This window comes from Microtus pennsylvanicus, chromosome 13 (assembly GCF_037038515.1).
Source record: "Microtus pennsylvanicus isolate mMicPen1 chromosome 13, mMicPen1.hap1, whole genome shotgun sequence".
Taxonomy (NCBI): domain Eukaryota; kingdom Metazoa; phylum Chordata; class Mammalia; order Rodentia; family Cricetidae; genus Microtus; species Microtus pennsylvanicus.
The window spans coordinates 53,466,317-53,490,320 of NC_134591.1; the positions used below are offsets into that span (position 1 = coordinate 53,466,317).

Genomic DNA, 24,004 nt, shown 5'->3' on the forward strand with positions numbered 1-24,004 from the left:
GGGATGGTGGTAGTGATGATGATGATGGTGCTGGTGGTACTGATGATGGAGATGGTGGTACTGATGATGGAGATGGTGGTACTGATGATGGTGCTGGTGGTAGTGATGATGATGGTGATTCTGGTGATGACAGTGATGCTGATGATGGTCTCAGGACTGTGATAGCAGTGCTGCTATTGTTGATAATGATTCATGATGATGGTGATGGTGGTGATAGAGACAATGGTGATAAGATCATGGATAATGATGATGAGACAATGAAGCTGCTGCTGCTGTTGATGATGATGATATTCACAGTGATGATGGTGGCAGTAGCGATGGTGGTGAAGACAGGCAGTGATCATGGTAATGGCCGTGCTTCTGTTGATCTTGGAAATGGCACTAGTATTATGGTGATAGTGGTAGTGATGATAGGGACAGTGTTGGTATAATGATGGTGGTGATGGTGTGGTGATGAGAGTGCTGGTACTGGCAAGGACAGTGGTGATGGTGGCAGTACCGGTGGAGAGATGGCAGGGAATAATAGTGAAATGATGATAATAGTAGTGATAATGTTGGTAACAATGATGGTGGTGACCCTGGTGATATAAATAGTGGTAATAAAATAATGGTGGTGAGGATGATCCTGTTGCTCCTTTGTCATTTGTTGAGTTTCTGCTTTGGCCAGGCCCTGAGCACCTTCTTCTCTCTCATTTAATTCTTGTAACACCTCTGCAGTGACTCCTAAGGGTTGTGAGATGGAAAGAGATCACAGCCTGTCAGAGGGTGTGTGACCACTTCAAATAGGTCTTGAGTATCAGTGGGCTTCAGTGGGCTTCACTGAAGAGTTGATGCCCTTTCTACCCTTGGGTCCATGACCAATGGGCTATGGGTCTGACAGATGAATGAATATTCAAAGGATCCCCTGGAGCATGAAGTTCAAATCCATGAGAAATGAATAGTGTCCTATGCATGCAACCCTGTTCATAGCTATGTGGTGACATGACTGCCCAAAACCAAGTTAATTGCAAAGTGTTGTGTTGCTGTTTTTCCTCAATGAGATGCTAAGTGCTCAGTCACCAACAGGAGGAGCTTTGAAAAATAATTTCAAAGCTGGGTCTATGTGCTGACAATGGAAGCAGCATCCACCATCCAGTACAACATTCAAAGTGCTTTACCTAGAGACAAGCATGGTCATCCTGTGGAGGAAGGAGGCCACACTCTAGGGTAGGCACAGAAGCCTGGGGCATTGGATCCAAGCCTCCATCTGCTAAGAAGCCAGTAGATGCTATTGTGGATGGATGAATGATGGGAAAATAGAAAGACTGAATTACAGTAACAGGTGCTCAAGAAGCCATGACGGGTGGTTTCCCAAGGAGAATATGACCTTGAGAATTCTGTAGACACAAGCCAGGCCTGTGGTTCCTGCAGGTTGGGGAAGGAAGAAGGCGACCTTCTGTTCTGTGATTGGGATGCTGAGGTGGGGTCCTATGCCCAGGGAACTTGGTCTTGTACCCGGAGTGACTGTGTGTGGGAAAGGGACAATGCCTGGGTTTTGCTTTGGATGCATGTTTTAGAGTTTGCCAATAGATGATTGACAAGCGGTGGAGGCATCATATTCTGTTTCTCTGCCCCGCACAGGCCTCCTTCCGACACAGCCTGGAAGCCCTTCAGAAGCCCTGGCCTAGCTTGACGACGACACCGCAGTGAGCTCCGGATAGGTGAGTTCTCCCCGTTTCCTCCAGCACATGCACAACACTGACTTGGAACAGAGGCCTCCATGCCGTGTCCTACAGGTTAGAGGTAGATGTGAGATGTGAGGCTTTGAAACAAAGCCACTGAAGTGTCAAGGTGGGGCCATTATTAGCATTTCTGCTGCTGTTCGTGTGTGGTAAGGAGGTTGTCCTGGGAGAGGAGCTAGGGAGTCCATTATGACTCAGACCACCTTCACCTCTCAGTAGAGACCCAAAACACCTCTGCAGAGCTAGGCGGTGGACTCAGGGAGTGGACAGTCCAGCATCCGCCTGGCCCAGATCCAGGAGGAATAGAATGTCTTCTGGTGCTCAGGCCCCTGTGTTGTTCTGTTAGTCTTGCATCCACAAGAGAGTCTGGCCAGGACTGGATGCACACGGTATGTGTGAACGTGCTTGGTGGAAGAATCTATGTCCTGTCTGTCAAATCATGATTGATGTCTGACTCAGACAGTCACCAGCCCCAGGCCTTCCCTCTCATGGCCGCTCATCTTGATATCTTCTGTTGCCTGCTGGACTCTGTTCTCTGTGCTGTGCATTGAGGTACAGAGATGAAAAAAATATGAGCATTACTTTCTAGAAGCTTCCATTGCCATTGAGGAAATGGGTATATAGGGAGACACAGCCCACTAGAGCCTGTGGAGCAGGAGCGTCTGCTCTCTCTGAATGGGCCACAGGCCCACTCAGGAAAGACTATTTGCATCTGGCGCTTTAACTGGGTTTTGAAGGACGAGTACAAGTTCACCAGGCACTCTGACCATGGGCAAAGACTCCCCTGACGTCAAAGGATGGCAGGTACACAGCTCGAATGGCTGGGATTAGGACAGAAGGGGGAGGGGGAGCAGAAGTAAGTCTTGGAGGGCTGCAGGGAGCCAGGGAGCCAGCTTCTGTGTGAACAGGACAGGGAGCATCAGCTCTGTGGCTCCAAGAGGGGTTTGGACCAAGCTGACAAGAGGCGCTGGTCTTGGATCCCTCTGAGTAGTCACTGGGGCTCTGGGCAGCATGTCCCATGCTGGGCATCTGCAGTGAGGCTTTCCTAGTATTGCAGCCCTGCAGAAAGGCTGTAAGCACATCAGGCCCCATCCTGAGAGGGCAGCGGATCTGGCCATGGGCTATTGGCTTTTCCTCTTCCATCTACACTGGCCCACCTCTCCTCTGGCCCCTGCAGCATCATTAGCCACCTGCCCAGAGCAAGACCTTTTAAGGGCTCAGCGCTGGTATTTGGTCCCTGCCCTCCCTCCACTTCCCTGTATGACCCCTGGGCAGTGACTAACACTTCACAGTTTTGAAGCTTTACGGTTTCCTCTCTTGGCAGAGGTCCAGACACTGCCACAGCTGTCACTCTATTGTGGCATAGAAAAAGGGAAGGTTCTGGAGCCAGAAGGAGCTGTCCCCAGAACTTCCCTGCCCTCTCATGGGGAGCAATGTAATAAGGGCCAACTTCGTCTCCCCAGCCACCAAACACCTGCCTCCTAGACGGCTCCAGCATCCAACAAAAGTGTGGTATGAACATTGCGTGCAGGGCCCATCATGGGGCTGGAGCTGACATGCTAAGCTCTTGGCTGCCTCATGCCCCTGCTGTGGGGCAAGCGACTGGAAAGACCTGTGAGGTTCAGTTCCAAGGAATCATGAGCCATGGGCACGTGCACCTGAGCAGGAAGTGATGCAATGATCTTGGCTTTCCTTGGCAAAATCCACTTACCAGAACTCCAACCTGGGTGCCAGTGGACACTGGAAGCCAGGCAACAATAGGATGCTATGTAAACAAGGGAGTGACCGCACTGTGAGAAAGAAGCCTGGGCACACAGGAGAAGTCAGGCAGGTGCAGAGGAGAGGTCGCACTGTGCTGCCAAGGGCTGTGGCAGGGAGAATGCCTGAGGGAGGGAGGGAAGGAGGGAGGCATGTGGGCTGGTGCTGGAGGGATATATCCAGTAGCAGTTCAGTGGGGCCGTGGCAGGGGGCAGCAAGGCAGTAGACATGAAAAACCAGGCTGTGGGAACTTTCACATGCATGGGGGCATTGTTAGCTGGCTTTTCTGGTGACCTGCCCAGCATGGCTTCTGTCACAGGGGGGCATTCCCAGTCTGCTGGCTCAGGTGTCACCTGCAGAGTTACAGCTGGGCCGGGGCCTGCAGGTTAAGAGGAATGGGGTTGAGTTCCATGCTGAGAGCAGCTGGGCAGCCTGGGGAGCAGGAGGCTGGAGAGCCCCTGTGGCTTCCTCATGGGGTCATGGGCCCTCGCCTGCCCTCAGACTGAAGAGGCCTGGAAACATTTTTGTGTTTGTGCCAAGCTCATGGAAGAGTAGATGTGGGACTCAGGAACCATGCAATCTGTGCTATGGAACAATAAACAGAGGCCTAAGACAGGGTGGATACCCTGAGGAGACCTTCTGAGCTCAATAGTTATCCAGGCAGGATAGGGGATGCTGAGAACCAACTGGGTGCCAGATTCTGCCTCAGTTTTTATGCGGGTACACTTCTGGAGCAGATCAGAATTGATGAACAGAGAGGCCGTGCAACCAGCCCCAGCACCCACAGCCAGGAAGTTGTCCTAGGCAGGTTGAACACAAGCCGTCAGGCTCCAGATTTGCTCTCTGGTCTACACTGCCCTTCAGTATAGGTTCATCAACACTCCAGATACCTACAGAGTTAAAACTCTGTGTGCCTGTTTTTCTCTACCACATACTAGGAACTCAACAAAGACATGTTTGCTAAAACAAATGAATGTTAAACTGGGTCCTAAAAGCATTGGGACAGAGCATGGATGGGGGAGGTGTTCTCTAACAGAGAGGGGAGCTGAGGCAAAGGCCTCAGGTCAGAGACCCTGGGGCCGCCAAGAGGCACTGCCAGTCCTGGAAGGCTGAGGGGTCTGGATGAGGGGGTGTCCAAATGGAAGTCCTGCCAGCAGCCTTCCTCATCTAAGGACTAGAACATGCTGCCCACCCCTCCTGACCTGCTGTGCCCCACATCCACACTCGTCCCTTCTTCCCTCAAAGGCTCCCATGAGCCAGATCACAGGAGGCCACAGATGAGGAAGGTGAGACTATTCAAAACTGCCTCCTGCCCTGTATGGGAGCACACACCTATAATCATTCCAGCGCTAGGGGTGGAGGCAGGATAATCAGTAGTTCAAGACAGACTCCGTGTGTGTGTGTGTGTGTGTGTGTGTGTGTGTGTGTGTGTGTGTGTGTGTGTGTGTATGAAAGAGAGGGGGGAGAGATGAGAAAGAGGGGGAATAGAAGAGGAGAGAGAGAGAGAGAGGAGAGTGGGGAGAGAGAGAAGAGAAGAGAGAGAGAGGAGAGTGGGGAGAGAGAGAGAGAGGGAGAGAGGAGAGAGAGAAGAGAGAGAAGAGAGGGAGAGGAGAGAGAGAAGAGAGAAGAGAGATTTTTCTAAGCAAGTAGTTGTTTCTGGATGATTAGGACATGGAAAGGAGATGAGGCTTGGCTTTTTCTTTGTTTTTGTTTTGTTTTTGCAAAGACTCTTCTTTCTCACTGCTTAGGCTATCCACTGATAGCCAGGCGTGGGCTTTGGCTCCATGGCTTCGTGGCTTCCTGACTGGGCATCCTTGGCAAATAAGCCCACCTTTCTGTCCTCCACTTCTAGTTCCATAGAGCAGGAATTAAAAGCACTTGTGGAAATGAATAGGGTGTGGTTGGAGAGCTGCCACAGCACTGGGCTCAAGGGAAGTTCCCGGGCACATGGCCCCCGTTTCCACACAAAGCAAGGGGTGCAGATCTAGGATCTATATAACATCAGCCAGCTACACGAACCCACATAGGCATGCTAGGTCCTAGAGGCAGGCACAACTTCATCATTTTGTATATTTAACATGCAGTTTAGACCCTCTTAATATGTTCCATTCTGATTGCAAAGTAACACATATTTATAGAGAAAACTTTGGGAAAATGATGGAAAGGGTTCATCTACCTATCCTTCCACATCCATGGTTGAAATAGTCTATTTCTTTCCTGTGTGTTTTCTCTTTCTTTCCTTCTTTCTTGCTTTCTCTTCCTCCTCCTCTTTTTCTTTTTTTCTGTTTTTCTTTTTTTGAGACAGGGTCTTTCTATGTAGATCAGCTCACCTCAGCCTCACAGAGACCTACCTGTCGCTGCTCCCAAGTGTAAGAAGGAAAGGTGTATACTTGCTGTGCCCACCTGCATGATTTGCTGTTGTTTTTCCTATCACAGGTAACCAAGCTCAGGGCCTCAGACGTGCTAGGCAAGGGTTCTATGGCTGAGTTGTAGTTCTGGTCCTCTTTATTCTGAGGTAGGGTCTTCAATTCACTCTGTAGCCCAGGCATACTCAAACTTTTCATCTTTCTACCTCAGTTTCTGAAGTATTTTGAATTATAGGCCTGTACTAACTGCCTGGCATCTTTCACCTTCTTTCTGTCTGTACATTTTTAAACCGTGTGTGTGTGTGTGTGTGTGTGTGTGTGTGTGTGTCACAATTAATAGAAACCCAGAAACAGATATTGGGGTTCAAGCTGAAGATCAGAAAAGCAAAACAGCCAAGCCACTGGAGAAGTCTTATCTCTACTAAGGGTGGGTGACTGCAGACTGAGCCCTGAGCCTTCTCCTTTCTTATATGCCTTCAGTGTGGGGACTAAAGGCATGTGACTCCCTAGTCCTGGGATTAAAGGTGTGAGCCACCACCACCTGGATCTGTTTCTGCATTGATCTTGTGTAGCCCAGGGTAGCCTTGAACTCACAGAGATCCATTAGCCTCTGTCTCCCGTGTCCTAGGATTAAAGGTGTGTGCAACCTCTGCCTGTATGGCTGACCAGTGTGGCTGTTTTGCATTCTACTCTTTAGGCAAACTTTGTTTATTAAAATACAAATGAAATATCACTACATATGTGTGTTTGTCTGTCTGTCTTTCTGTCTCTGTCTTTGGACTAGAGTCTGCATTCTGTTTTTTAACCAGGCTGGGCTGCTGAGTCAGGCCACTGGGCAGGGCTGTCTGTCCTTCCACCCAGGAGCACTGGAGGCCATGATTGCATGCTCCCCTTTCTGCCCTGGTGGCTGGTTGGAGGCATCTGACCTTCGGATGTTCTGTGTCTCTGGCAGACACACAGTAGACACTAATTTTAGCTTCGCTTCTGGGGCCTGCTGGTCGTAGGGTCTGCATATAATGGACGCCTTATGTAGACAGCTGCCCATAGCGCAGGAAGAAGTGTCCCACCTTAAAATGCTTCTCGTCACCAGCCAGCACTCTGCTCTCGGAGAACAAGCCAGCTCCCTGTTCCTTCTCCCACCAGGAAGGGGCTGTTGTTTGCGTTCATGGCCAGGAGTCTGCACAGAGGGCAGGCGGCCCACCCAGCACACACTGGGAGGCGGCTGTACAAACACAACCTGAGGCTCCAGTTCGAACAGAAACAGCTCAGAGAGATGTCCCAAGAAATAGCTGGGGATGTGCGGAGAATCTTTAGAGCCACAGCTCAACGTTTTGTCAAGTCTGTACAAAGGGGCAGTGTCATTCAGTGCCCCGCTTGTCCTGTGTCCTGCTGATGTATACTCAGCAACAGAGGTGAGGGAACTGAGGCTGGGACAGAGAGCACTTTGCTTGGCGCGATGCAGCAAGTCAGCGGCAGGGACTTGAATCTGAGCATGGGTGGGTCTCACTCCTAGGCTTGCGCTTCTGTTCAGCACCTGGTAGGTAAGTGGCCCAACCTGACCCAGCCAGTCCCAGTCAGATCCAGTCAGATTCACAGCCAGCCACTGCCTCTTTCCTTCTGTTTGGCTTTCTTCATCCAAAATGGGAACATTTTAATTCATTCTTCCTTCCCTTTCTTTTCTCCTGTCTTCCTTCCTTTAATCATTTTGGGGTTTTTTTTGTTGTTGTTATTATTGTTTTTGTTGTTTTGTTTTTGGCAAATACTAAGACCAACTGTCTTGAACAAGGATGACCTTAAATGCAAGATCCCCCTGCCTCAGCATTCCTGTGTGTTGGGATTACAGGTCTGCATCACAGTGTGTCCTGTCTCCTTCCCTCCCTCCTTTGCCCCTCTATTTCTTCCTAGAAAGTCTCCTGTATCTCAGAATGACCTCAAATTCATAATGTAGCCAAGGACGATCTTGACCTTCTGACACTCTTGCTTCCATCTGTCCAGCGGATTGTAGGCATTTCCCACCATTTCCTTTATGTTGCACTGGGAATCAAACCCAGGGCTTTGTACTTGTTAGGCAAGCACCGTACCAACTGAGCTGTCACTTATTTCTGCTTTAAAATAATACACTTGGGCAGGGGCAGAGCCCAGTGGTTACACATTTGTCAAGCATCCGGGAGGCTCTGGGTTTTACCCTCAGCACTGGGGAAAATAAATAAATAAAAATAAAATTATGTTTGTTGAAAGTAAATACTTCCAGTGGGCTGTTTCTCGGGTAGAAAGGGTAGCTATGGCAGAATCTTGCTTGAAACCTGATGAATCTCTCCTTGCCCATGTGAATAAGAACCAGGAGTCTTAGCCTGCCATCAATAGCCCACCTGTGGATATCCCCAAGCCTGGGCTCCCTCAGCACTTAGCTGTTACCATGACTCTTAGGAAAGGTGGAAAATTTTTCCTTATTGTCTTTCTCTTGGAGAATTGAGCTCCACAAGGCGGGAGAACCATGGGATACTTGCCTCCATATTCCTGGGTGGGGGGTGGGGTTCACCCATGGTTCTTCATAAGGACTCAAGCTTTAACCCAGGCTGGAATCAGATGAGGCACAGCTGTCAGCCAAGTAAAAAAGGGATGTAACAGAAGCCCTGAACCTGGGCAGGCTGTGGGGGGTCGGGGGCCTCCCTCCCCACTCCAGGCCCATAATGGCAGTACAGCCTATGTAAGATGCCTCCAGGCCCCTGGCAGTGGCTCTTTGACCCCAGGCCAGGCTCTTCAGGAACAATACATAGCAGTATTACAACCACTCTGGGGACATTTTCTAGGGACTATCTCTGAGAGCAGGACCCCCACTCTGCATAGACCCCTTGTTGCAGCCCCTCACCTTCTCATGCTCTGATGGCCTAGGTTCTATTTTTTGGAATTCTCCTGCTCCTTACTGCTCACTGGCTGAGGGCTCCAGCCTCAGTTTCCTGTTTGACAAAATGGGACTGGTGATTCCAGCTCTTGGGCTGCCATGCTGTGTGTCACGGGGAGTAGCTTTTCAAGTGTGCAGCCACACAAAGTCAGCCATGTTCCTCTGAGGGTTCCCAGCATTTGGAGAACACTCCTGAGAAGTGTCCTGAATGCTCAATGAGGGTGGCATTCTCTGGAAAGAGCCGTTGAGGTGTGTTACCCATGTGTGCCGTCTAACTGTGAGCCTTCTCAAATTCTGGCTTATTCTTAGAGATGCAGCCAAGAACAGAGCCCATGGAAGAGTGGATGTGTGTGATAAGTTCGTTTCTTCATCTAATCAGCTCTCCAGGGGCAGCCGTGTGTGTGTATGTATGTATGTATGTATGTATGAATGTATGTATTATGGTGTTTGTTCATTTGTCCCTCACCCACCTATTTACTCTACATATACCTGCACACCTCCCCTGCCAGGTAGGGCAAACATGTATAAACAGTTCGTGCAAGGGACCCTTTCCTGGGAGAGCTCAGCATCTAAGCAATAACTGTGATTTGGGTTTAAAAAGGAAGGAGAAGTGACCCAAAGGTAGAGGCCTGAGGGAGGGAGCCAACGCTGCCTGCAGGGTAGCTGGAAAAGATTTCATCCAGAAGCTGGGTTCAAGCGCAGAGAAAAGACCCCATTGTCTGAATAAAGAAAAGCTAAGAATAGCCCATGATAGGTGGATGGAAGGAGTCTAAGTTGGCCTTGAAGTATCTCAATCGAAATCCAGCAAACGCTTTCATAAAACTGTTACCAGCGCACAACGGGAAAGTGACTACAGGTGAGCAGCCTAGAGGATCGTGAGGTTGGTAAGCAAATAGACAACGCGGCCTCAGGATCGGGCAGCCTGGAACTAGGCTGGAACTAGGTACCGGTGTGCCTGAGGTCGCATCCTGGGAAAGTGTGCGCGGGAACCTTCCCGATGGACAAATGAGTGACTCCTGACTAGAGCGAGCTGCTTGTAGCCAGGGAGGAATAAACTTCAGTCCTGTACCAAAATTAATTCCAAAGTGATTAAAGCCACATGAGCGTACCCAAACAACAGTAGTAATGCAATACTCCCACCCAGGCAGATGACTTAGGTTTAAAACCAAATGTAGGGATTGTGAAAGGATTTTAAAACTCAGTAATTGAGGTTAAAGATGGTCCCCAACTACGCAGGTTATTTGAGCCCGTGTTTCAGGACTGAAGGGTTGATGCACTCCCATGCAAAGAACTCCTGTCAAAGACGCAAAGACAAATTGTCAATAGAAAAACAGGCAGGGAGATGAGCCAGCTATCCCCAAAGATGAACTGAGACAAAAAGATACTCGCTATGGAGGTGAGCTGTTCTTTGAGCTGGGGGGAGGGACTTCAGAGACTGAGAGTCCCTGGGGAGATGAGCAGCAGGAGACAGGAACGTGTGAGCATCAGGCAAGTGCACGTGATGGGTGCACATTTTATGGAGAGGAGACTGCACAGTATGCACCAGTGTTCAAAGCATGCCTGTCATGAACTCAGCAGCCCACTTCTGCATAGGCATCTTAAGGAAACGACTGAGCCCCCAGCCTTGTGTGTGCACATGCCTGTGTGGAAGGCCACAGCACGGTGTATTAGTTAAGAATGTGGAATGTGAAGTCAGCAGGACCTGGGTTTAGGCTGTGTGTCTCTAGAAAAATGACTTAACATCGCTAATCATCAGAATCCCCATCTGTATGATGAACATCATTGTCATACCACCACCTCCCTAACAACAGTGGTTCTCGACCTGTGGATCGCCCTCCCTGTGAGTCAAATGACCCTTTCACAGGGGTTGCCTAAGACAGATATTTACCTTCCAGTTCATAACAGTAGCAAAGTTACAGTTATGAAGTAGCAACGAAAATAATTTTACAGTGGAGGTCTCTGTATAATACAATGTGAGGAGCTGTCTTAAAGGGCTGAAGCCCTCGGAAAGTTGAGAACCACTGCTATAAAGCTTAAGTGAGAATACTTACAAAACTCTTAGTAGATGACCCAGGAGGAGTGTTGAATAATAGCGATTATTTTGTTGCCAATGAGAATTGTGTTGTTTGAACAGTAAATAACGCGAGGGGAAGCAGCCAAATTGTCCATCAGTAGGGAGCTATTGGTTAATGGCTGAAGGAATGTGTATAACCCTGAACTAGGGACGTGGAAGATGCCTGTGCTATATTAGCACATATATAAAAGGAGTCGAGAGTATGAAAGGTATATTCCAGCTAGCATAGAAGTGTGGCTCTGTGCATTCAGAAGGACGGTGGATTTTTACAGTTCACAGAAGTTATATATAAGTCCCCCACAAACACTGAAATAGCAAAAGCTGAACTAGTAGAACTTCAGCAGGGTGAAGCCTCTGGTCACTTGGTTTTTGGTCACTTAAATGCATAGCCTTTTGTCAAACTGTTTCTGTTTGAAGACTCCCTGTGTCACACACACTTCTATTCAGAGACTCCTGAGTAACTCCTGGATTCCTTGACACTTGATTCCATGACCCAGGCATGCAGCTCCAGCCTGAGCAGAGCATATCGGATGTGTATTTTCCCCAGAAGGCACGAAATAGGGCTCTTGTGCTTAGGGGCGCTAGTCAGCACATCCGCAGTACCTTTGAGGGCCATTTCAAAGAGTGAAATCACCACAGGGACAAAAAAAGAGAGAGAGAAAGAAAGAAATACAGGGAAGATAGCACTAAATGGTTTGCATGCAAGGATGCTTGATTAGCGACTAGAAGCCAAGAAAGGAAAGTTCATCCATGATCATGCAGGTGAGGTAACTCAAAAACGTCCCTGTCCTGTGTATCTGCAGGTGACAATAGAGCAAGCACAGAGTAGATCAGTCTGAAACTAGGAATCGTGAGTGGAGGTTACCTGTATTTTACAGGTGGGCTCTTCACCCATCTAGGCTGCTATACCAAACAAACCACTTGTGATTCTGCAGCCCAGAAGTCCAGGGTTAAGGCAGACTTTGTCTGGTGAGACAATACTACTACTACTACTACTACTACTAATAATAATAATAATAATAATAATAATGATAATGATAATAATAATAATAATAATAACCATTGTCTGGCTCATGGACAACGGGAAGGGGGCTCTGTTGACCTTTCATAAGTATACTGATCTGATTCAGGAGCTCCATCCCAGGACCTAATCACCCCACAGAGGCCTCAACTCCTCTGGGGAGGTGGGATTTCAGCACATTATTTATTCATCTTGTGTGTGTTTGTGTGTGTGCATATGTGTGCATGTGCAAACACATGCATGCTCACTTGTACATGCATTCAAATACACACGTTACAGTGTGCATGTGGAGGTCAGAGGGCAACTTCCAGGAGTCTTTCTTTCCACTGTGTGGATCCTGGGAACTAAACTCAGTTCATCGGGCTTGGGGACAAGGGACCTTACCCACCGAGTCATCTCGCAGACCCAGCAAAAGCACTTGGAAGGGATCCAAACATTCCCACCTCGGCAGATGATCTGGTGTATGGCAGTTAGCTGAGAGCCAGGACTTAGTCCCGCTGTGCATCACACTTGAACTTTTTTTATAGTGGACACACACATTTGGCATCCGAGTCAAAGCAACAAAGCTGCTTTTATTTTGGAAGAAAACTTGTCATGGATGGCATTCAGTTCCCAAGACAAAAGTCAAAGCTCATAATTATTTTTTTGAAAGAAGACATTTTTACTTATTGCTTACCATATGCCACAGACTTATAAGACCTCTATTCATTTACTTATTTTTAATTATGTTTGATTAGGTTGCCAAGTCGGGCTTCAAATTCCTGGTCTCTGCCCCCAAGTAGCTGGCCCTGAAGGCATGTACCGCTGCACTCTACTGCCTTACACACATTCTCAAGTGTTTCTCACCTAAACCTTCCCGAGACGGATTGTATTATCATCCCTATTGTGGGGGAGAAGTGAAAAGAGGTCAGACAATGTGTGCACAGGATCACAGCCAATCAGAGGCCGTCTACATCCAAACCCAGGCGGTTCTGGATACAAAATCCAAGCTGAACTCTTGAGAAGTATCTAAGAAGGCCTCAGCCTGGCCCTGAGCTCCAGAGAAGCCCCTGAAGGTATGGCCAGCTACTGTACGGGACACTGCTAGCAAGAACGCATCAGGCACTGGGGGCTGTGTGGCTCCCTTTTCTTCCTCAGAGCCTACAGCTCTGTCTGCTGAGCCCTTCCATACAGTGTCTTCCTCAGGCTCCCCTGTACCCTGTGGCCCTCTCTCCTGGACCTCTATGGGAGGTGTCTTTATAACACAGCCCCCAACACACATGTAACACCTATCACAAATGCATGTTGATGGACAAAATGAACCAAGTGACATGGCAAAGGCTCTGTGTGCCTCTGAAACCTAAGCAGATTAAATCATAGCAGAGTAGGTGTTGGAGTGGCAGAAACTCCCAGGCCTCTGAGTGCCGGGCTGCCTGGCTGGGCTGCCTGGCTGGGAGCCTCTGTGACCATAGGACCAGGAGGCAGCTGACAGCTGCAAGACCCACATGTGCCTGGGTGGTGTTCCTGTGGCTTCTAAAGTCCCCACCCAATAGGAGAGACTGAGAAAGAGCCCTTCAGCTTCTCACGCTTCCAGGAGAAAGCCATGGGGCTGGGATTGGCCCGGCCAGGGACATCTTTTCTAAAATAGCGTCATACATATTCAACTGCTCCTTGAAATAGCCAGGTGACTATTTTAAGGCACACACCTAATGTTAGGCCTCAGAAACCAGGGAGGAGCCAGGAGGAGTACGCGGGACAGTGTCAGAAGCCGCCAGCAGTTCCACTCTGCCCCCACCCTTTGGAGTGTGCTCCCACCGGGGACTCTCTCGCATGAAACTAAATGTCGTGGTTGCTATGGCAACACACCGGAGGTTTCCCATCTGGTGACCTGACTTATCAGTGTCTCAACCCCGAATGCTCCAGGTCTTAAGATACAGCCTCTATACCGTTGCTCAGTTTTACTTGGTGTCCATCCCCTCGAGGCTTAAACATGTAAGAGCTGATAGTCTGCTTCCTGGAAAGTTGAAGGAAAGTGTCCTCGAGTAGAGAGAAGGGACACATCAGCAGGGGCCTGACATCACCCAGACGTCCCCGCTCACGTGTGAGGAGAAACAATCTCACCAAGGAAGTATCAGGATGGCCTCACATGTGGTCAGCTCTGCATCACAGAGCAACAGAGGTCTGGCTGTGTCAAACCCTCTGGGGACAAAGTGTCTTAGGGCAGGCATTTCCCACCCAGGTCATTCTAGAGGCTCCTTGTCATACAAAAGTAACTGGAAGAGAGCAGGTGGAGGGAAATGCGAGAGGCAGGACTCTGAGCTGGAATTTCGTCCTACCTGTTCAGGAGGAGATACCGATAGTATCAATAAATTAAGTAACGAGGCAATGGGAAGCCTGGGTCAAGGCATGAGCACCGAGATCCACTGTTTGCCATGTCTGACTTCTGCATTGCCATTGTCACCCAGAAAATGTTCTGTTCTGCCTAGGGCACCTGAGGGGGAAACGGGAACTGTGTGATACTCTGAGGATGGCCACACAGAGGGGTAGGGCACCATGCGAGTGTTAGAAAGAGATGCACCTGGCTGGGGGTGGGATATCTGTCCAAAAGACCCACCATACTACACTCCCCAGATGGCTTTTCTAGGGGCTGAGGGAATGCCAGCGAAAGCCTCCAGAGGCCACTCACTGCCTCTTTCTGTTCCGGTTCTCTTTCTACTCCCTAAGCTTTGGTTTGTTCATCCATGCAGCTAGAGCTAAGGCTGGGACACCGCTGCCATAGACAATGCCATCTTCTCTGTGAAACCCAGAAATTCTAAGACAAAAGAGTGCATTTCCCGTTCACTCCCTAGGGCTGCAGAGCACAGAGTTTTCCACAGACTCTCCAAGGAGCAGGTGACCTAAAAAGGGTTACAAGCCACTGATAGAGTTGGGACTTGTTGGATCCGAAAACAAACGACTTCATGTGTTTTAAAGAGGCAGGGGGAAGGGAGTGCCGAATGAGACTCCCAGTTCTGGGTTAAGCTGCCTCAGATGACAACCTACACACCTAAGTGTGTCCTGTATCCCTGCCCTGAGACGCTGTTGTTTCCTCTGTCCTCAGCCACCGTCTCCCTAGGAGGCCTCTATGCAGCCTGTACTTGGCAGAAAGTGAAGGATCCATTTAGAAAGCTTAGAGAGGTCTGAAAAAGGAAGCTGACCCTGGGCTAGAATTATGGGGGTGCATGCAACAAGGGCCCCACTAAAGTTTGCTGATCAGCTATAAAAGTTGGGTTGGATCAATCCCTCCTGGCTTCCTATTTCCAGGTGAGTCAGAATCATATAAATGTCATCGTGGCTCCAGGGAGATGGTCACCAGGGACTTCTTACACCCCACATCCCCTGGCTTCCAAACAGTTCCCCCAAACTCTGTCCTCAGGGCCTTTGCACTCTCTGTTTCCTATGCCAGGAAACACATGTCCATGATTCAACTCCTCACTTCCTTCAGATCTTACATGACCCCTTCTCAGCGGTACCTTCCCTGACCCTTACACCACATGGCAAAGCCTCCTTTCCCCACCATCCACCACCCTCTTTCTCTGCTTTGCTTTTATGGGTAGCTCTGAGCTCCATCTAGCACACTGGTGTCTGTAAACTGTGCCCAGTACCTGGACAGTGTCTCACCCACATCTGTGACCCTTTCTCTGCCTTTGTGTACACACAGAGATTACATGCTTCAGCTTCATGTTAATCTTGTAACAACTGCACAGGGTTGAGAGTCATTCTTCCAGTGAGTGCAAAGCCGAGAGCCCAGCAACTGGACCACATCCTGGGTCCTCTGTGCCACCTAGAAAGCTCCGAAATTGCCATGGTTAAAAATGAATAGCGAGCGTTCCCTCCCCCAGTTGTGTCTAAGTGTGACGTCTCCTGCATCGTGGAGCAAAGAAAGAGAAGAGTCGATGTTAGAAGATTTCAGGCAGACCCCAGTCCTTTACTTTCTCCCCTTTCCTGGAATCCTAGAGCCTCACACAAGCTAAACAAGTGCCCTGGAGTTGAGCTACACCCAGGCCTTGCTCACTTTTTGCAAGAGTTAACCTCATACTTTGAAAACCTAAAGCTTGAATTGACCAAAAAAAAAAGTATTTATTTCCACTTCTTCCAAAATGTATATTTATATGTCTTCACCATCTATTTATCAAAGCTAATCACTATTTATTTACTAGAAAATCCTGGATAAAATTTTAAGAAAGAAAGAAAAAGAGAAAGAAAGAAAGAGATAAGAAAAGAAAAAGAAAGTGACCTACAACCCAAAAATAAGTCCAGAAGGTCTCATTGCAACCTCCGCAGATGTAAGCCAGGCACTTGCTTAGAGTAGAGGCTGGTGACGCCCCCCCCCCCCCCGCCACTGCTGACTAATCCTGATGCACACCCAGCCTGTCTAGAAAACAAGAGCCTTGCTACCCCAGAGGTTACAAAGAAGAGACTCCCAAACACTGTGCCTTTGAGAACTCTACAGCTCAGCCAGAGATGTCCAACAGGTCTGTTCAAGTGGATGCCCCTCATCTTGTTCTCTAAAGAATCCTGGGTAGGCCAGGCAGTGGTGGCGCACGCCTTTAATCCTAACACTCGGGAGGCAGAGGCAGGCGGATCTCTGTGAGTTTGAGGTCAACCTGGTCTACAGAGCTAGTTCCAGGACAGGCTCCAATGCTACACAGGGAAGCCTGTGTGTGTGTGTGTTCTTTTTTTCCATATATATATATATATATATATATATATATATATATATATGAAACATATATAGGCAGAACACTGGATTATGGCACAGAGAGTGCTGTGGGTGAGGTAGATGTCTGGAGAGGGAAGGGGCTCTCTCGTATAGGACCCTATCCCTTACCACTGTGGCTAGGGTGTTACTTATGACCACCTGTCTCTGTCCCAGGGAGCAGCGATTCCTTTCCTCCCTTCACAGACAATTTAATGAAGTGAAGAAAACAGCGAGCAGAGACACTGCTGCGTGCAGCCTGCCCTCCTCTCTGCTCTCACAGACCTGTGCTCAGCACATGGAAAGCCCCAGACAAAAAGAGGCCTGAAACACTTCCTGTGGTGGCAAAGGCAGATGCTCTAAACAGGCCCTGGTCCCCCACATCCCTGACTGGTGGCCCAGTGGCACCCAGTATGCAACTAGCAAGCCGTGACTGCAGAGCACAGCCCTATTCTTCCTCCCCTTTACAGGGGAACGGCTTCCCCACTATCTGTAAAAGACATGGGGGGGGGTCGGGCTCAGAGCCTCCAAACTGCATCCTGTTAAGTGGTAGAGCCAGGATGGGAGTCCACGAAGGGGGAGAGAAGGGCTGCCTGCTGCAGCTTGCAGCTAGCAAGGCAGATACACATCACTCAAGCTCTGAAGTCATGTGGAGCCAAGTTCAAATCCCGCCTTCCCCAGCCAGGCGCGGCATGCTCTCACCCCTCTGCACCATAGAGTCCCCGTTAGTGATGTGAGAGTGACAATGACCGCTCCTCAGGGTTGTGACAATGCATGGGGCACAACTATCTGGGTGAAGGAGACGGGGATCCAGCCCACAGTGAGCAACGCTGTGAGACGGGCTGTGGTCCTACAAACAGATATGTTCCCTCATGTTGTAGGTAAAAGAAACAGAGCCTGGGGAAATCAGTAGAGTTCCCATAGCCAACGAATTGTGTGAGGTGTCATCGTCTCATGTCCTCTAGTCAGGCTCCTGACTCCACTCCTTAGGAGGGAAGCATATACAGTAAGGAGGTCCTGGAGAGGCCAAGAGGGCAGAAGGGCAGGAAGGTCACAAACACCAGGCAGAGCCACATAGCCAAGGTGGTTGGTGGCTTTGGACTAACCGAGCGGTGACCTGGAGTCCAGCAGGCTGGGCTTCCCTTTCCCACTTCCTTCCTGTGCTGGCTGTCATGCTGAGTCACCTGCAGGAAGTCAGAGTGGTGAAGCAGAGAGCAGGGAGACCTGGCCCTCCACATCTCTGTCCCTGCCTCACCTCGTGACCCCAGGCCAGCCACTTCTTCCCAGGTCCCAGGGCTCAGTTTTCACTTTTGTCAAGCTGCTAGATCTCTAGGAGGTCACACAAAAGGATCTCCCCAGGGACAGTGCTTCCTGGGAGACAGTTTAGAACAAAGAGCCACTCACTCAGCTGGTCCCCAGTGAGTGACTTAATGGTCACCAGCTCCACAGGAGCACTCCTGTGCAGGGCCTGAATGTCACCACGGGTGGTGTGACAGTTACCAGTGACAGGAGCCTGCCTACAAATCCTGAACTTCTTCTAAGTCAGCTCCACTGTCTTCCCTTCCTTTGCCTCCTGGTGCATTCTGGGTCTGGTGAAGACCTGGCCAGCCTCTCTGAGCAGGTGCTGTCCTGTGCCAAAAACACACCCAAGAGGGCCTTCTCTGAGAACCCAGCCTGGGATCAGACAGTAAATCTTTCATTTATTGAGACCCAAGAGAATATACTTTTCATGTGCATGTATGTATTATTTGTATTATGTATGTATGTGTGTGTATGTATGTGTATATGTGTGTGTGCTTGTGTGTGGCTGCACATATGTATGCTAATATACACAACTGTGTGCTTGTGTATATGAAGGCCCAAGGCTTGTGTTAAGAGTCATACTCGAAATTGCTCTCCACCTTATTGAGAGGAGCAGCTCTTACCTGGACCCAGAGGTTGCCAACACAGCTACTCTGGGTAGCCTGCTTGCACAGGAAATCCCTCCTATCCATTCTTGCCCAACTAGCGTCCATGCAGGCTCCAGGGATCCCAACCCTGATCCTCACACGTGCCCTGCTAGTGCTCTAACCACTGGGCAATCTCCCCAGTCTGGGAAGCTGTTTCTGCAACTTGAAGTTCCAAACCTGCTTTTAAAAGCTCTCCCTGGGGACTCTGCATTCTGAGGCCACTGGGGACTCATTTCTTGCAGTGGTTTGCATCACATAGCCCTGACATTCCAAGGTCTCTGCAAGGTCCTGTGGGGGTGTGAAAGCTTGTCCTAGGCTGGGGCATTGCCTGAGAGACTGACAGAGTGCGATCATGGCTCCCACTGTGCCCCCCAGCATTCTGGGGGTGATAGCACTATTCAGAACAAGGGTATAGGACCCAAAGGTTCTAATCATAAAGCACTTTCCCACAAGCTGGAGCCCAGTTGGCCTCAGGGGACTTTCAAGCCAGTTGAGGCATCAACATGTTCCTGTTTCCTCCTGGGCTGGTGCTGGCCTCACCTGGCTTAGATGGCTCCGCATCTGGCTGCCCTGTCACATCTCTGTACTTTGCAGATCACTCTGCTACCAGCCTAACACTTTCTCTCCTCTCCCACCTCCAGCTCAGTCCCCCCAGTAAGCCCCCTCCAGCCCAGTCCCCCCAGTAAGCCCCCTCCAGCTTGGTCTCCTCGGTGGTGCCTCTGTATGCACATCTATCCCCTCCCGTGTACTTCACCTGGCAGGGCTTTTGGTGTGCACCCCTGTGCCTCCAACACTAGTGCTTCATGCTGTCCCAGGTCCTGGAAGATGGGAACTGCTCCGAAGAATGGACATAAACTCCCGGACTCCCGGGTAAACTGAATGAGCTTCCACAGCCTGCCACTGAAGCTCCTGACAGCATGGCAAGGGTGAGAGACTTGGGGCACTCGGGTCAAGTCTTTATGAGCTCTCCCACTGAGGTGTGCCGCCACTGACTGGGTTGCAGCTCTGATAAATGTGTCAGTTCATGAACAACCTGCCAGAGATTTCCCGTAGGTCCTTCTTATAATTCCTTGTACTATCCAGCACCCCAACCCCCAATGCTCAGTCAGGGCCAAGCTGTTTGTGTGCTAGGGACACAGAGAAGAAACAGCCTTAGAACTGCTTACAGCCTAGTGAGGAAACAGACACACCGACAGCAGCAGAGGGACCACGGGCAACCCAGGAACCTGAGAGATGCAAGGCAGTATACTTCATAGTGATCCCAAAGCGTGTGTGACGCTGGCGGTGGCCCATGACGTGGACAGATGCAGCCTCAGCACTCCAGGGAGCTGAGGTGTGTCATTGAGGTGCTTGAGCATGCATATGAGAGAGGAAGACCAGCCATGGAGTGAGGAACAGGAGGGCCTGGCTTGGGAAAGAGCCGTCCAATTAAAGACCTGGTGGTAGAGCCTGTGCTCCCTAGAGTATGTAACAACCTGAGGGAAACATCTTGTGAAAACATTTTATAGAAGGTGTATCTGCACAGGACAGCGGAGAGCCCAAAGGAGATATGCAGAAGGCTAGGATTAGAGGTGGCCAGAAAAAGTATCCAGGATGGGACTACTGAGTGTATAGTTGCAAGGCTGTGACAGTGGGATTCACACACAGCTGGATACAAAGTCTCTCTCAGCAGCCTTCTCCAGCCATAGCCACCAGGATCTCTGGGATGGCCTCTGGGGAGATGAGGAAAGGAAACAGCTTATTTCCACCATCATGCTGGCCCAGAGAATGCTAGCTGGATAACCTGCACCCATGAAAGAATTAATGACGGGACAAGCTGTCCTCTATTGCCATTTACTGAGGTCATGGGGTAGAAGGCCTGGTCTTGGTGAGCAACTGCTGAACACTGAAGCTCATGCAGGCAGTGAGTACATCTTCCAATTCTTCAAACATGGCTTTATGGGTAAAGAGCTCACTGCAAAAAGATGAGGACTCGCGCTTCGATTCCAGATAAAAGCCAGGCACAGCAGCCCACGTCTGTCACCCCAGTGGTCGGGGTTAGGAGATGGACAATCAGGCTAACTGAAACAGTGAGCTGTGGGTTCAGGGAAGAGAGGAAGACAGCTGATCTTAGGCTTTCATGCTAGCATTCACAGCACATGTGTACACCACATACAGGGGGGAGGGGAGAAGGGAAGAAGAGAGAGAGATAACCACACCTCATTCTAGTTCAACAAGCCACTCCTAGACCCCTAGGAAATTATCTTCCAAAATCCATTGATAAAACATACAGGCTAGTTCTTGGTTCTCAGGAATGATAGAGGCTTTGGAGTAAGACAAAGCACGAGCCTCAGTTTTCTCATCTGTGAAGTGGGCATGGCGTTAGTCATCTCTCCAAGGATGACTGCTGTGAGGACGGAGCAGACTCAAAACACGCATCCCAGACTGGGCACGTGGTAAGTACTTCGTAATTGGAAGCTGGGATCATTTCCAAAAAAGACAACAAGCTTCCACAGGGGGCTTGTTTGTTTGTTTCAATTTGCACTCCATGCATTGTTGAGTTTTTGTTTTGTTTTTTTTTTTCTTCATTTGATCGCACTGTAGTAAGAACGCTCGAGACCCTCTTAGAAAGTTGTTTCTGCTTCATTCTTTCGGCTCCTGGTGCGATGGTGCAGAGCAGAGCAGACCTTCCTGCCTTCTGGTTGCTACCTCTGCACATCGTGTGAAATATTTGGGACTCTGCATAGGAGAGGACATCAGGGGTTGACCCAGGGGGAGAATCAGGGCCACGGGGCAGTTTCTGTGCCTTCCATACTACCCTATTTTTGGAGGGTATCAAGACAGCCAGGAGTCAGTTAGGGAGAAGCAGGCTAATGTATGAAGTATGACCCGGGTCAGCAGGCTTAGTAGAACCAAGATCACCTCCCTGGCTGGGGCTGGCACTGTTGGTCACATCGTCAGCACAGCACCAAGCCTGTCCTTCCCACTGCCACAACAATCAGTGCCCTGCTGAAGTGAGAGTTTTGAAGAGAGGTGATAATCTGAGTCTGTGGCCAAGACCAGAGGGACCCCTTTGTCATCAATGTGTTCAGTGGTGACAGAGCCTGGGGACCTTGGCAGCTTGATGGGGAGGATTGTCTCCATCTCAAGACTGGTCCTGTCTGCAGCTGCCTTGGCCTGCACCATCATAGGGACCAGTGTGAATCAGAAGGGACTTGGTAGTCCTGGCCCACATCATCTTCTAGGCAGGATACAGACATGAAACAGCCCCTGGGGTCCAACTGTGTGGTTATACCTTAATGGAGAGAACTCAACCGGCCTTTCTCCTTAGGACACAGTACTCAAGTCAGGTGCTCAGGAAGATGCCCTGAGACCACTAGGAAGCGGAGACAGATGATCAGAGGTCATCTGAGGGCATCTATGGAACATGTGGGTAATAAAATTAGGTCTGGCCCAAGTAAAACTCAGTTCCCCACATCCTCCCAGGACCAGGCAGAATGCACTCGGTGGTAGATGAAGGTGAGCCTCCGATCATCTGAGAGCCTAGAGCTGAGCAGGCTGGAAAGAAGAAGGTGTTCCTCTCACCTGCACAAGGCCCACAGAGCCACAGCTTGCAGATAAACTGCTCTCCCCAATTCCCAGGCTGACCTTCCAGCCCTGGACCCCTCCCCAAATCATGCAGCTGGTCTCTGGGCCTCTGTAGAAGAAAAGTCAGTGAGCACCTCTTTACTAGCTGCGGAGATGGAATCTGCCTTTTCTGTGCTCAGAGGCAGCTGTGGCTTGGTGAATGAGTAGTAGACCTGGGTTCTGGCAAACGTGTTCAAGCACAGGCTCTGCCTTTCCCTCCCTGTGGTCCTTTTGGTATCAGGAAGCTTGAGTGCGCTCATTCACAAAGCAAGTGCCAGAAGGCATCATCATGGAATGGGAGACCCACAGGAAATATTGGATGTGTATCAGAAAGAATGAGGACATGGCTTTGGGGAGGTCAGAACAAAATGAGGAAAAGAACATTGTACCTAGTCTCTGTCTGCACTGGAGAGTCTCTAAGATCACAAGTTCTCAGCCTTGGCATGAGTTCCTCTTAGCTTGGTTCTTTGAGACTGACATGGAGCCTCTCCACCTGAGCCACGGGCCCCATGCCACAGCATCTAAGCACCTGCCTGGATGTGTCAACTTCCCATCCCCTTTTGCTTTATCTCTGCCATGCTGGATAGATGCTGTTCCTATGAAGCCTTCTCTCCCCAGGAGGCTGGGAGGGTGAGCATTTCAGGGATATGCATGCTGGGAAGTGGACTTGTCTCTGAGAGCATGCCTTGGGCTGGAGAGCTGTCACAGTCTCACCAGACATAAGTCAGGGCCTGAAGTGTCTTGCAGCCCTAGGAACCTGACTCAAAGCTGGAGGAAGGACAGTCATCATCGCCACTGTAACCAAAAGGCTTGGTGTGCACCCTGGACAGTGGAGATGGCGTTTCTCTAGAGGCTGCTGGGCTGAAGGGTGGGTGGGAGACAGAGATCCTGCTCGAACCCCACAGTGCCTGCTTCAGTGTCTCTGCTTTGGTTCCTAGGAAGAGGACTGCAAGAGGTCAACCTGGAAAGACAGCAGGACAAAGCTACTTCTGGTGTCTGGCAGGGGTTCCTACCAGCGGTCTGCAGTGTCCAGGGTCACAGTGTCCCTTAGATGGTTGGGATAAGCCTCCAACAGGATCCCCAGCATTGGCTGTGACTGGTTAAAGAGAATGCACTGAGTTTGGGGCAGGTAGCCACAGCTGCCTAATGCATTGAAGCCAACTGCCTCTCTAGAGCCAAGCATCCGGGTCCCAGAGGCCCAAGAGTGCAGCAGACACAGCTGCCTGCCAGGAACTGTAGGGATCGCCAAGAGTAAACAACAGAGGAGAGTCGCCTATGAGCCACCTTCCATGGAAATCTCCCCACTGCAGCTTCACCAGGAGATGGAACCAAAATATTTACTCAGCACAGCTGCTCACAGACTTAATCTTTAGAAGGAAGTGCAAACCATCCAACCCTTCAGAAGGCTGGCCAAGAGGAGTATGTCCTACCCTATTCCACCTTGCCCTGGACAGCCTGCAGCCTAACATACAGAGGCTCAGGGTCAAGTTCAAGTTTTTCACGAGTTTTGTGTCATCATCCCACACTGCAGCCTTTGAGACAGACGTCACTATTCCATTGTATAGAGATGAGAAGACATGCCCAGAGAGGCTAAGAAATGCACTCTGCTTCACACAGCCCATGTATGGCAGAATCAAGATTACAGGCCAGGTCTTGGATACCCTGTTGTATCCCTGCCTTGCCTCACATGGTTCCATGTGTGACCACATTGGCTTGTTTAGAGGACTGGGCGGGATGATAGGTAGGACGTAGGTTAGGGTCCTTTCTCAGTGCATGCTCACTTTCATTTCTTCTGGCCTCCCAGAATTGGGTGAGGTTTTACTCTTTTGGCTTTTTGAGAGGTCCACCACCCAGCTCCCAAATAAATCACACATGGAGGCTTATTCTTAG

General features: G+C 49.8%; 1 protein-coding gene across 4 annotated transcripts in view; it reads left to right on the top strand.

Moving 5' to 3' along the window:
* Hivep3 (HIVEP zinc finger 3) overlaps positions 1-24,004 on the top strand; it is a 416,683-nt gene that overhangs the window by 265,306 nt on the left and 127,373 nt on the right. For all 4 annotated transcript variants that reach the window (XM_075944540.1, XM_075944539.1, XM_075944543.1 and 1 more), the window contains one exon: positions 1,621-1,700. The gene's annotated coding sequence lies outside the window, so the exon portion shown is untranslated. The remainder of the gene's footprint in view (positions 1-1,620; positions 1,701-24,004) is intronic.